The sequence below is a fragment of the Leuresthes tenuis genome, unplaced genomic scaffold (genome assembly GCF_036924035.1).
Source record: "Leuresthes tenuis unplaced genomic scaffold, fLeuTen1.0.hap1 SCAF_8, whole genome shotgun sequence".
In the NCBI taxonomy this organism is placed as follows: domain Eukaryota; kingdom Metazoa; phylum Chordata; class Actinopteri; order Atheriniformes; family Atherinopsidae; genus Leuresthes; species Leuresthes tenuis.
This window is the reverse complement of record NW_027325362.1, coordinates 26768095-26782098: the sequence shown is the minus strand read 5'-3', so window position 1 is coordinate 26782098 and position 14004 is coordinate 26768095.

The window sequence follows — 14004 nt, the reverse complement described above, 5'->3', positions numbered from 1 at the left end:
TGGTGGTTTGTTTTTCCACAGAAATTTGGAGATGCATGAATCTAGTTACTTAAACCAAGTAGCAGATGGTTTTATGGGGATCATTGAGAACAAATAGTTAACTTTTGGTAGTATCATCATTTTAATGGATGTAATTCTCCCCATAAGTGATATAGGTAAGGACTTCCAACGAGAGAGATCGTCCTCTACTGTCTTTAATAATTGCACATAATTTAGCTTTGTTAGCTCTGAGAGCCTGGAGGAAATGTTTATGCCTAAATATCTAATATTTCCTGACTGTAAAGTGATCGCAGGTATATTATGGACCCTACAGTTAATGGGCAGAACTGTGGTCTTAGACCAGTTGATAGAGTAGTCAGAAAGTGTTGAGAATTTATTTATGAGTGTGATCGTGTGAGTGAGAGACGTCTGTGAGTTCTGAAGGAAAAGTAATACATCATCAGCATAAAGACTTATTTTATGCTCAATATTTTGGGATTAATTACTCACAAACGGGTAAGAAAAGGTAGTATTGCCAGACCATACATGATCAAAACAGGGAGCGGAGGTCGTTCAGCTGCAAGAAGGTGTGAATGTCCAACTAAAGTTTATAAAAAGCGGGTAAGACAAGGTGCGAATGCCCAACAATGCATGATCAAAAGAGGGAGCGGAGGTTTTCGGCTGCAAGAAGGTCTGAATGTCCACCCATAATTGCTGAAAAATGGGTAAAAAAAGGGTGCGAATGCCAAACCATACATCATCAAAAGCAGGAGTGGATGTGTTCGGCTAGAAGAAGGTTTGAATGTCCGACCATAGTTTGTAAAAAGCGGGTAAGAAAAGGTTCGAATGCCCAAACATAGACCATCAAAAGAGGGAGCGGAGGTGTTCCGCTGTAAGAAGGTGTAAATGTCCGACCATAGTTGGTAAAAAGCGGGTAAGAAAAGGTTAAAATACCCGACTGTACACAATCAATAGCGGGAGCGGAGTTGTTCGGCTACAAGAAGGTGTGAAAGTCCGACCACGGTTTGTAAAAAGCGGGTAAGAAAAGGTTCGAATGCCCGAATATATACCATCAAAAGTGGAAGTGGAGGTGTTCGGCTGCAAGAAGGTGTGAACGTCCGACCAAAGTTTGTAAAAAGCAGTTAAGAAAAGGTTCGAATATCCAACCAAACATAATCAAAAGCGGGAGCAGAGCTGTTCGACTGCAAGTAGGTGTGAATGTCAGATCATAATTTGCAAAAAGCTGATGAGAAAGGGTGAGAAGGCCCGGCTATACACCATCAAATGCGGGAGCGGAAGTGTTCGGCTGTGAGTAGGTGTGAACGTCCGACCATAATTGCTGAAAAATATGTTAGAAGAGACTAGAATGCCGGACAATACATCATCAAAAGCGGGAGAGGTGGTATTCGGCTGCAAGTAGGTGTGAATGTCAAGACATAATTACTCACAAATGGGTAAGAAAAGGTAGTATTGCCAGACCATACATGATCAAAACAGGGAGCGGAGGTGGTTCAGCTGCAAGGTGTGAATGTCTGAGTAAAGTTTGTAAAAAGCGGGTATGACAAGGTGCGAATGCCCGACAATGTATGATCAAAAGAGGGAGCAGAGGTGTTCAGCTGCAAGAAGGTCTGAATGTCCACCAATAATTACTGAAAAATGGGTAAGAAAAGGTGCGAATGCCCAACCATACATCATCAAAAGCAGGAGTGGATGTGTTCGGCTACAAGAAGGTTTGAATGTCCGACCAAAGTTTGTAAAAAGCAGGTAAGAAAAGGTGAAAATACCCGACTGTACACAATCAAAAGAGGGAGCGGAGTTGTTCAGCAACAAAGAGTGAAAGTCTGACCATGGTTTGTAAAAAGTGGGTAAGAAAAGGTTTGTATGCCCGAATATACAACATCAAAAGCGGAAGCGGAGGTGTTCGGCTGCTTGAAAGTTTGAACGTCCTACCAAAGTTTGTAAAAAGCAGTTAAGAAAAGTTTCGAATATCCAACCAAACATAATCAAAAGCGGGAGCAGAGCATTTCGACTGCAAGTAGGTGTGAATGTCAGATCATAATTTGCAAAAAGCTGATGAGAAAGGGTGAGAATGCCCGACTATACACCATCAAATGCGGGAGCGGAGTTGTTCGGCTGTAAGTAGGTGTGAATCTCCGAGCATATTTTGTAAAAAGGGGGTAAGAATAGATTCGAATGCCCGAACATACACTATCAAAAGAGGGAGCGGAGGTGTTCCGCTGTAAGAAGGTGTGAATGTCCGACCATAGTTGGTAAAAAACGGGTAAGAAAAGGTTAAAATACCCGACTGTACACAATCAATAGTGGGAGCGGATGTGTTTGGCTACAAGAATGTGTGACAGTCCGACCATGGTTTGTAAAAAACGGGTAAGAAAAGGTGCGAATCCCCGACAATGTATGATCAAAAGAGGGAGCGGAGGTTTTCCGCTGTAAGACGGTGTGAATGTCCGACCATAGTTGGTAAAAAGCGGGTAAGAAAAGGTTAAAATACCTGACTGTACACAATCAATAGCGGGAGCGGAGTTGTTCGGCTACAAGAAGGTGTGAAAGTTCAACCATGGTTTGTAAAAAGCTGCTAAGAAAAGGTTCGAATGCCCGAATATATACCATCAAAAGTGGAAGCGGAGGTGTTCGGCTGCAAGAAGGTGTGAACGTCCGACCAAAGTTTGTAAAAAGCAGTTAAGAAAAGTTTCGAATATCCAACCAAACATAATCAAAAGCGGGAGCAGAGCTTTTCGACTTAAAGTAGGTGTAAATGTCCAGCCATAATTACTCACAAACGGGTAAGAAAAGGTAGTATTGCCAGACCATACATGATCAAAACAGGGAGCTGAGGTTGTTCAGCTGCAAGGTGTGAATGTCTGACTATAGTTTGTAAAAAGCGGGTAAGATAAGGTGTGAATGCCCAACATTGTATAATCAAAAGAGAGAGCGGAGGTTTTCGGCTACAAGAAGGTTTGAATGTCCGACCATAGTTTGTAAAAAGCGGGTAAGAAAAGGTTCAAATGCCTGACTATACACCATCAAAAGCGCGGAGCGGAGGTGTTCCGCTGTAAGACGGTGTGAATGTCCGACCATAGTTGGTAAAAAGCAGGTAAGAAAAGGTTAAAATACCCGACTGTACACAATCAATAGCGGGAGCGGAGTTGTTCGGCTACAAGAAGGTGTGAAAGTCCAACCATGGTTTGTAAAAAGCTGGTAAGAAAAGGTTCGAATGCCAGACAATTTATGATCAAAAGAGGGAGCGGAGGTGTTCGGCTGCAAGAAGGTCTGAATGTCCAACCATAATTTGTAAAAACCGGGAAGGAAAGGCTCGAAAGCCCGACTATACACCATCAAAAGCGGGAGCAGAGTGGTTCAGCTGCAAGAAGGTCTGAATGTCCATCAATAATTGCTTTAAAACATGAAAGAAAATTTTCGAATATCATCCGCACATGATCATAAGAAGGAGAGGAGGTGTTCAGCTGCAAGAAGGTGTGAATGTCCACCCATAATTCCTGAAAAATGGGTAAAAAAAGGTGCGAATTCCCAACCATACATTATCAAAAGCAGGTGTGAATGTCAGATCATAATTTGCAAAAAGCTGATGAGAAAGGGTGAGAATGCCCGACTATACACCATCAAATGCGGGAGCGGAGGTGTTCGGCTCTGAGTAGGTGTGAATGTCCGACCATAATTGCTGAAAAATGTGTTAGAAAAGGTAAGAATGCCGGACCATACATCATCAAAAGAGGTGGTGTTCGGCTGCAAAAAGGTGTAAATGTTCGACTAAAGTTTGTAAAAAGTGGGTAAGACATGGTGCGAATGCCTGACAAGGTATGATCAAAAGCAGGAGCGGAGGTGTTCAGCTGCAAGAAGGTCTAAATGTCCATCAATAATTGCTAGAAAACATGAAAGAAAATTTTCGAAAATCAAACCGCACATGATCATAAGTGGGAGAGGAGGTGTTCAGCTGCAAGAAGGTGTGAATGTCCACCCATTATTCCTGACAAATGGGTAAAAAAAAGGTGCGAATGCCCAACCATACATCATCAAAAGCAGGAGTGGATGTTTTCGGCTACAAGAAGGTGTGAACGTCCAACCAAAGTTTGTAAAAAGCAGTTAAGAAAAGGTTTGAATATCCAACCAAACATAATCAAAAGCGGGAGCATAGCTTTTCGACTGCAAGTAGGTTTGAATGTCAGATCATAATTTGCAAAAAGCTGATGAGAAAGGATGAGAATGTCCGACTGCACACCATCAAATGCGGGAGCGGAGTTGTTCGGCTGTGAGTAGGTGTGAATCTCCGACCGTAATTTCTGAAAAATGTGTTAGAAAAGGTAAGAATGCCGGTCCATACATCATCAAAAGCGAGAGAGGTGGTGTTCGGCTGCAAGTAGGTGTGAATGTCCAGCCATAATTACTCACAAACGGGTAAGAAAAGGTAGTATTGCCAGACCATACATGATCAAAACAGGGAGCGGAGGTGGTTCAGCTGCAAGAAGGTGTGAATGTCCGACTAAAGATCAAATATATTAACAAAAGCGGGAGGAGAGGTCTTCGGATGAGAGTGGTTGAGAATTTCCAACCATAATCTATAAAATTCGGTGAAAAAAAGGTGTGATAGAACACTAAAAGGTGGAGCGGAAGTGTTCGGCTGCAAGAAGGTGTGAATGTCCGACTATATTTGGTGAAAAGCAGGTGAAGCAAGGTCTGAATGCCCAACCTTACATCATCAAAAGCGAGATCAGAGGTGTTTGGCTGCAAGAAGGCCATAGTTTGCCAAAAGCGGGTAAGCTGCGAATGACCAACTAAATATCAACAAAAGTGGGGGCGGAGGTCTTCGGATGCAACTGGGTGTGAACATCCCACCATACAAGTATGGTGGAGAGGAAGCTGTGAACAGCCAACCATAGTTTGCAAAAAGCGGGTGAGAAAAGGTGTGAATGTCCAACCATACATGATCAAAACCGGGAGCGGAGGTGTTTGGCTGTGACAAGGTGTGAATGTCCACCCAAAATTAATGAAAAGCGGGCAAAAAATTAGGTTTGAATGCCCAAGCATACATCATCAAAAGAAGGAGTGGATGTGTTCGGCTACAAGAAGGTTTGAATGTCCGACCATAGTTTGTAAAAAGCGGGTAAGAAAAGGTTAAAATACCCGACTGTACACAATCAATAGGGGGAGCGGAGTTGTTCGGCTACAAGAAGGTGTGAAAGTCCAACCATGGTTTGTAAAAAGCTGGTAAGAAAAGGTTCGAATGCCCGAATATATACCATCAAAAGCGGAAGCGGAAGTGTTCGGCTGCAAGAAGGTGTGAACGTCCGACCAAAGTTTGTAAAAAGCAGTTAAGAAAAGGTTCGAATATCCAACCAAACATAATCAAAAGCGGGAGCAGAGCTGTTCGACTGCAAGTAGGTGTGAATGTGCAGCCAAAATTACTCACAAACGGGTAAGAAAAGGTAGTATTGCCAGACCATACATGATCAAAACAGGGAGCTGAGGTGTTTCAGCACCAAGGTGTGAATGTCTGACTATAGTTTGTACAAAGCGGGTAAGATAAGGTGCGAATGCCCAACAATGTATAATCAAAAGAGGGAGCAGAGGTTTTCGGCTACAAGAAGGTTTGAATGTCCGACCATAGTTTGTAAAAAGCGGGTAAGAAAAGGTTCAAATGCCTGACTATACACCATCAAAAGCGGGAGCGGAGATGTTCCGCTGTAAGACGGTGTGAATGTCCGACCATAGTTGGTAAAAAGCGGGTAAGAAAAGGTTAAAATACCCGACTGTACACAATCAATAGCGGGAGCGGAGTTGTTCGGCTACAAGAAGGTGTGAAAGTCCAACCATCGTTTGTAAAAAGCTGGTAAGAAAAGGTTCGAATGCCCGAATATATACCATCAAAAGCGGAAGCGGAGGTGTTCGGCTGCAAGAAGGTGTGAACGTCCGACCAAAGTTTTTAAAAAGCAGTAAAGAAAAGGTTCGAATATCCAACCAAACATAATCAAAAGCGGGAGCAGAGCTGTTGGACTGCAAGTAGGTGTGAATGTCCAGCCATAATTACTCACAAACGGGTAAGAAAAGGTAGTATTGCCAGACCATACATGATCAAAACAGGGAGCGGAGGTGGTTCAGCTGCAAGGTGTGAATGTCTGACTATAGTTTGTAAAAAGCGGGTAAGATAAGGTGCGAATGCCCAACAATGTATGATCAAAAGAGGGAGTGGAGGTCTTCGGCTGCAAGGTCTGAATGTCCAACCATAATTTCTAAAAACCGGGTAAGAAAAGGCTCGAAAGCCCGACTATACACAATCAAAAGCGGGAGCGGGAGGTTTTCAGCTGCAAATCCTTCACTCAAACCAAGTGAAAACTGCTTTGTCCTTCATATTTATCAATGTCTAGATCGACTTCAACAAAGAACAACATTGTACTTTGCAGTAAAGAAAGAGCAAATCAAAAAATTTAGGAATCCGAGAATAAGCTTATTTTCATGAGTTCTGCACGATTATTGATTTTACTATGAATGAATGCCTTCACTCAAACTATGTTAAAACTGCTTTGTCCTTCATATTTATCAATGTCTAGATTGACTTCAACAAAGAACAACACTGGATTTTGCAGTAGAAGAAAGAGCAACACTGAAGGATCAGTAATCCGAGAATAAGCTTATTTTCATACGTTCTGCATGATTTGGGATTTTATGTATAAAATGAATTCCTTCACTCAAACCAAGTGAAAACTGCTTTGTCCTTCATATTTATCAATGTCTAGATTGACTTCAAGAAAGAACAACATTGTATTTTGCAGTAGAAGAAATAGCAACACTGAAGGATCAGGAATCCGAAAACAAGCTTATTTTCAAACGTTCTGCTTGATTTGGGATTTTGCTATAAAATTAATTCCTTCACTCAAACAAAGTGGAAACTGCTTTGTCCTTCATATTTATCAATGTCTATATCGATTTCAACAAAGAACAAGGCTGTATTTAGCAGTATAGGAAAGAGCAACACTGGAGGATTAGGAATCCGAGAATAAGCTTACTTTCATGAGTCCTGCACGATTTCGGATTTTCCTATAAAATGAATTGCTTTGCTCAAACCAAGTTAAAATTGCTTTGTCCTTCATAGTTATCCATGTCTAAAATGTATCAAGCATAAAGTTCCTCATATTACCCTGAATGAGAAAGAAGCATCCCTTTGGTTGGGCAATACGTTCCTTTTGCGGAGTTATGCATGATTTCGGATTTTGCTATAAAATTCATTCCTTCACACCTTTTTTTTTCACCGCATTTTATAGATTATGGTTGGAAATTTCAACCACTCTAATCCGAAGACCTCTCCTCCCGCTTTTGTTAATATATTTGAACTTTAGTTGGACATTCACCCCTTTTTGCAGCTAAACCACCTCCGCTCCCTGTTTTGATCATGTATGGTCTTGCAATACTAGATTTTCTTACCCGTTTGTGAGTAATTATGGCTGGATATTCACACCTTCTTGCAGCCGAACACCTCCGCTTCCGCTTTTGATGATGTATGGACCGGCATTCTTACCTTTTCTAACACATTTTTCAGAAATTACGGTCGGAGATTCACACCTACTCACAGCCGAACAACTCCGCTCCCGCATTTGATGGTGTGCAGTCGGACATTCTCACCCTTTCTCATCAGCTTTTTGCAAATTATGATCTGACATTCAAACCTACTTGCAGTCGAAAAGCTATGCTCCCGCTTTTGATTATGTTTGGTTGGATATTCAAACCTTTTCTTAACTGCTTTTTACAAACTTTGGTTGGACGTTCACACCTTCTTGTAGCCGAACACATCCACTCCTGCTTTTGATGATGTATGGTTGGGCATTCGCACCTTTTTTTTACCCATTTGTCAGGAATAATGGGTGGACATTCACACCTTCTTGCAGCTGAACACCTCCTCTCCCACTTATGATCATGTGCGGTTTGATTTTCGAAAATTTTCTTTCATGTTTTCTAGCAATTATTGATGGACATTTAGACCTTCTTGCAGCTGAACACCTCCGCTCCTGCTTTTGATCATACCTTGTCAGGCATTCGCACCATGTCTTACCCGCTTTTTACAAACTTTAGTCGAACATTTACACCTTTTTGCAGCCGAACACCACCTCTCTCGCTTTTGATGATGTATGATCCGGCATTCTTTCCTTTTCTAACACATTTTTCAGCAATTATGGTCGGAGATTCACACTTACTCACAGCCGAACAACTCCGCTCCCGCATTTGATGGTGTATAGTCGGGCATTCTCACCGTTTCTCATCAGCTTTTTGCAAATTATGATCTGACATTCACACCTGCTTTTGATAATGTATGGTTGGGCATTCGCACCTTTTTTTACCCATTTTTCAGGAATTATGGGTGGACATTCACACCTTCTTGCAGCTGAACACCTCCTCTCCTTCTTATGATCATGTGCGGATGATATTCGAAATTTTTTTTTCATGTTTTAAAGCAATTATTGATGGACATTCAGACCTTCTTGCAGCTGAACCACTCTGCTCCCGCTTTTGATGGTGTATAGTCGGGCTTTCGAGCCTTTCCTTCCCGGTTTTTACAAATTATGGTTGGACATTCAGACCTTCTTGCAGCCGAACACCTCCACTCCCTCTTTTGATCATACATTGTCGCGCATTAGCACCTTTTCTTACCCACTTTTTACAAACCATAGTCGGACTTTCACATCTTTTAGTAGCCGAACAACTCCGCTCCCGCTATTGATTGTGTACAGTCGGGTATTTTAACCTTTTCTTACCCGCTTTTTACCAACTATGGTCGGACATTCACACCTTCTTACAGCGGAACACCTCCGCTCCCTCTTTTGATGGTGTATGTTCGGGCAGTCAAACCTTTTCTTACCTGCTTTTTACAAACTATGGTCAGACATTCAACCCTTCTTGGAGCCGAACACATCCACTCCTGCTTTTGATTATGTATAGTTGGGCATTCGCACCTTTTCTTACCCATTTTTCAGTAATTATGGGTGTACATTCACACCTTCTTGCAGCCGAACACCTCCGCTCCCTCTTTTGATCATACATTTTCGGGCATTCGCACCTTTTCTTACCCGCTTTTTACAAACCATGGTCGGACTTTCACACCTTTTAGTAGCCGAACAACTCCGCACCCGCTACTGATTGTGTACAGTCGGGTATTTTAAACTTTTCTTACCCGTTTTTTACCAACTATGGTCGGACATTCACACCTTCTTACAGCGGAACACCTCCGCTCCCTCCTTTGATGGTGTATGTTCGGGCATTCGAACCTTTTCTTACCCGCTTTTTACAAACTATGGTCAGACGTTCAAACCTTCTTGTAGCCGAACATATCCACTCCTGCTTTTGATGATGTATGGTTGGGCATTCGAACCTACTTGTTGCCCGCTTTTCATTAATTATGGGTGGACATTCACACCTTGTCTCAGCCAAACACCTCCGCTCCCTGTTTTGATCATGTATGGTTTGACATTCGCACCTTTGCTTACCCTCTTTTTATACTGATTGCTCAAGATTAAGTTGTTCTTTCTCAAACTACAAAATTTTTTTAATTGTTGAAACTTGATTTGAAGTGGATAAATAAGGAAGACAAACAGTTTTTAGTCAGGCTGATAGCAATTAATTTTATAGCAAAATCTGTATTTCGTCATTTGTCGAGAGATGCTTATTGCTGAAGAAGTTCTTTTTCATTCTACAAAGTACAACGTTGTTTATCATTGAAACTTGATTAGACATGAATAAATATGAAGGACAAAGCAGTCTTAACTTGGTTTGAGTTAAGGAATTCGTTTTATAGGAGAATCCGAATTCGTGCATAACTCGTAAAATAGAGCTTATTTTCGGATTCCTGAAGAATGAGTCTGGTTCTTTCTCATAATACAAAGTTTGTTGTTTATTGTTGAAACTTCATCAGACCGTTAGATATAGTCGGACTCACCTCGACGCACGGCTTGGGATCTGGAACCAGTACTCTTGAGAGGGGTTGGACTCTCTTCCACTCTGGAGTTGCCCGTGGTGAGAGGCGCAGAGCAGGTGTGGGCATACTTATTGCCCCCCGGCTGTGTGCCAGTACATTGGAGTTTACCCCAGTGAACGAGAGGGTAGCCTCCCTCCGCCTTGGGTGGGGGGACGAGTCCTGACTGTTGTTTGTGCCTATGCGCCAAACAGCAGTTCAGAGTACCTACCCTTTTTGGAGTCTCTGGGGGAGGCACTGGAGAATGCTCCTACCGGAGACTCCCTCATTCTGCTGGGGGACTTCAATGCTCACGTGGGCAATGACAGTGAGACCTGGAGGGGTGTGATTGGGAGGAACGGCCGCCACGACAGGCACCGACCACCTTACAGCCACAACTCCGACCAGCTGCCTCGGCAATGGAGTCACGGAACATGGCCCATTCGGACTCAATGTCCCCCACCTCAAATATGGTTGAAGCTCTGAGTTAAAGCTCCTTCTGACGGGGGATTCTGACAAACGCTCCCAGCAGACCCTCACAATACGTTTGGGCCTGCCAGGTCTGATCGGCATCCTCCCCCACCAGCGGAGCCAACTCACCACCAGGTGGTGATCAGTTGACAGCTCCGCCCCTCTCTTCACCCGAGTGTCCAGGACATACGGCCGCAAGTCCGATGATACAACCACAAAGTCGATCATCGAACTGCGGCCAAGGGTGTCCTGGTGCCAAGTGCACATATGGACACCCTTATGCCTGAACATGGTGTTCGTTATGGACAGTCTATGACTGGCACAGAAGTCCAACAACATAACACCACTCTGATTCAGATCGGGGGGGGCCGTTCCTCCCAATCACACCCCTCCAGGTCTATCTGTCATTGCCCACGTGAGCATTGATGGACACCAGTGGTGAGGGAAGCCGTCAAGCTGAAGAAGGAGTCCTATCGGGCCTTTTTGGCCAGTGGGACCCTGGAAGAAGCTGATAGGTACCGACTGGCCAGACGGGCCACGGCTTCGGCGGTTGCTGAGGCAAAAACTCGGGCCTGGGAGGAGTTCGGTGAGACCATGGAGAACGATTTCCGGACGGCCTCGAAAAGATTCTGGTCCACCATCCGGCGTCTCAGGGGGGGGGAAGCGGCTCACAGTCAACACTGTTTACAGTGGGGACGGGGCTTTGCTGACCTCAACTAGGGATGTTGTGAGTCGGTGGGGGGAGTACTTCGAGGAACTCCTCAATCCTACCAACACGTGCTCGGAAGAGGCAGAGTCGGAGAGCTCGGAGACGGGGCCTCCCATTTCTGGGGCTGAGGTTGCCGAGGTGGTTAAAAAGCTCCTCGGTGGCAAGGCCCCGGGGGTGGATGAGGTCCGTCCTGAGTTTCTCAAGGCTCTGGATGTTGTAGGGCTGTCTAGGCTGACATGCCTCTGCAGTATCGCGTGGACATCGGGGACAGTGCCTCTGGACTGGCAGATTGGGGTGGTGGTCCCCCTCTTTAAAAAGGGGGACCGGAGGGTGTGTTCCAACTATAGGGGTATCACACTCCTCAGCCTCCCTGGTAAGGTCTATTCGAGGGTATTGGAGAGGAGGATCCGTCGGATAATCGAGCCTCGGATTCAGGAGATGCAGTGTGGCTTTCGTCCTGGCCGTGGAACAGTGGACCAGCTCTATACCCTCGGCAGGATCCTGGAGGGTGCATGGGAGTTCGCCCAACCAGTCTACATGTGTTTTGTGGACTTGGAGAAAGCGTTCGACCGTGTCCCTCGTGGAGTCCTGTTGGAGGTGCTCCGGGAATATGGAGTGCCGGACCCCTTGATAGGGGCCGTTCGGTCTCTGTATGACCGGTGCCAGAGTTTGGTCCGCATTGCCGGCAGTAAGTCGGATACGTTTCCGGTGAGAGTTGGACTCCGTCAGGGCTGCCCTTTGTCACCGATTCTGTTCCTAACTTTTATGGACAGAATTTCTAGGCGGAGCCAGGGCGTTGAGGGTGTCCCATTTGGCGACCTCAGAATCGGGTCTCTGCTTTTTGCAGATGATGTGGTTCTGTTAGCGTCGTCAGGCCGTGACCTTCAGCTCTCACTGGAGTGATTCGCAGCCGAGTGTGAAGCGGCTGGGATGAGAATCAGCACCTCCAAATCCGAGACTATGGTTCTCAGCCGGAAAAGGGTGGAATGCTCTCTCCGGGTCGGGAATGAGATCCTTCCCCAAGAGGAGGAGTTCAAGTATCTCGGGGTCTTGTTCACGAGTGACGGACGAATGGAGCGGGAGATTGACGGGCGGATCGGTGCGGCACCTGCAGTGTTGCAGGCTCTGCACCGACCCGTCGTTGTGAAGAGGGAGCTGAGCCAGAAGGCGAAGCTCTCTACTTACTGGTCAATCTACGTTCCCATCCTCACCTATGGTCACGAGTTGTGGGTAGTGACCGAAAGAACAAGATCGCGAATACAAGCGGCCGAAATGGGTTTCCTCCGCAGGGTGTCTGGGCTCTCACTTAGAGATTGGGTGAGAAGCTCAGTCATCCGCGAGGGGCTCGGAGTAGAACCGCTGCTCCTCCGCATTGAGAGGAGTCAGATGAGGTGGCTCGGGCATCTGGTTAGGATGCCCCCTGGGCGCCTCCCTGGGGAGGTGTTCCGGCCACGTCCCACTGGGAGGAGACCCCGGGGGAGACCCAGGACACGTTGGAGAGACTATGTCTCTCGGCTGGCCTGGGAACGCCTCGGGGTCCCCCCGGAAGAGCTGGAGGAGGTGGCCGGGGACAGAGACGTCTGGGTTTCTCTGCTCAAGCTGCTGCCCCCGCGACCCGACCCCCGGATAAGCGGCAGATGATGGATGGATGGATGGATATATCCTCCACCAACCAGACTTACAACCCCCGACTAGGGTAGCAGAATTTCTAAGCATCTGTACCCCAAAACTACTATCAAAAATATATAAATTATTGTCTAAGATAGATGACACAATGTCTCTTCCATCCTCAAAATGGGAGGCAGATTTATCCATCAGTTCTGGTCATAGCTTCTAACCACAAATATGTTTGAACACCTTCATAAAGACTCGAAATCCTAATTTACAGCTCATACAATACAAAATCCTTCATAGAACACACTATACAGGACAAAGGATGTTCAGGATGGGTCTAACACACTCAAACATCTGCTCACATTGCACAGATAACACACCTGATGATTATGCACACGCTTTGTGGTTTTCTGCGCCTGTCCAGAAGTTCTGGCTTGAAGTCTGTGAGGACCTATCAACATGGCTAAAGTGTAGCATCCCTGCATGCCCCACACTGTGCATACTGGGTGACTTAGACAACATCAACATGGAAATTAACTCAGCACACATGGTTGTCACAGTGTTATGTATCGCAAAGAAAACTATTCTCATGAACTGGAAAGCGAAGAACAATCTGTGTATTAACCAGTTTAGAAATTTTCTTTTAGATTATATTAGCATGGAAACAATGTCTGCCTCCTCAAAACATCAATTGGCTGAATTTCATTGTCTCTGGTCCCCTCTGATTAGTTTTATCACATAGTGGTGGTGGTGGGTTGCTGGGTGATGGTGGGTCTCAGGCCCGGGCTGCTGCGACTGGTGTGACCGGGTGGTTTGTTTGTTTGTTTTTTGATGTTGTTTGTTTGTTTTTTGTAGAGGTCCTCCTGGGTGGGGTTGGGTTGAGTGGGGTGGGGCGGGATGGGTACCTTCTGGGGGTACAGTAGCTCCCGGAATATGGTCGCTGCAGGCCCCGAGCCTGGTGGACATCAGGCCCTCCTGCCCATTGTTGGCTCCCAGGTAGCGGGGATGCCTATGGCAGCCAGTCCCTGGCTGCCCTCTCTGGAGGAGAGTAGCTCCCCCGGTATATATCCCCATACCCCTCTCCCTTCTGGCTCCTGTACACAGCACACACTCACAAATGAAGGGTTTTGGGGGCGTGTGTGTTCGGTGGGGTGTAGTGGATGGGGCCACGTAGGTGGTCCCCTTTGGTTGCACTCTGCAGTTCCCTGCCCCTGTTTTAATTATACCTTAGACATTACTACTTATCAAACACACTCACACA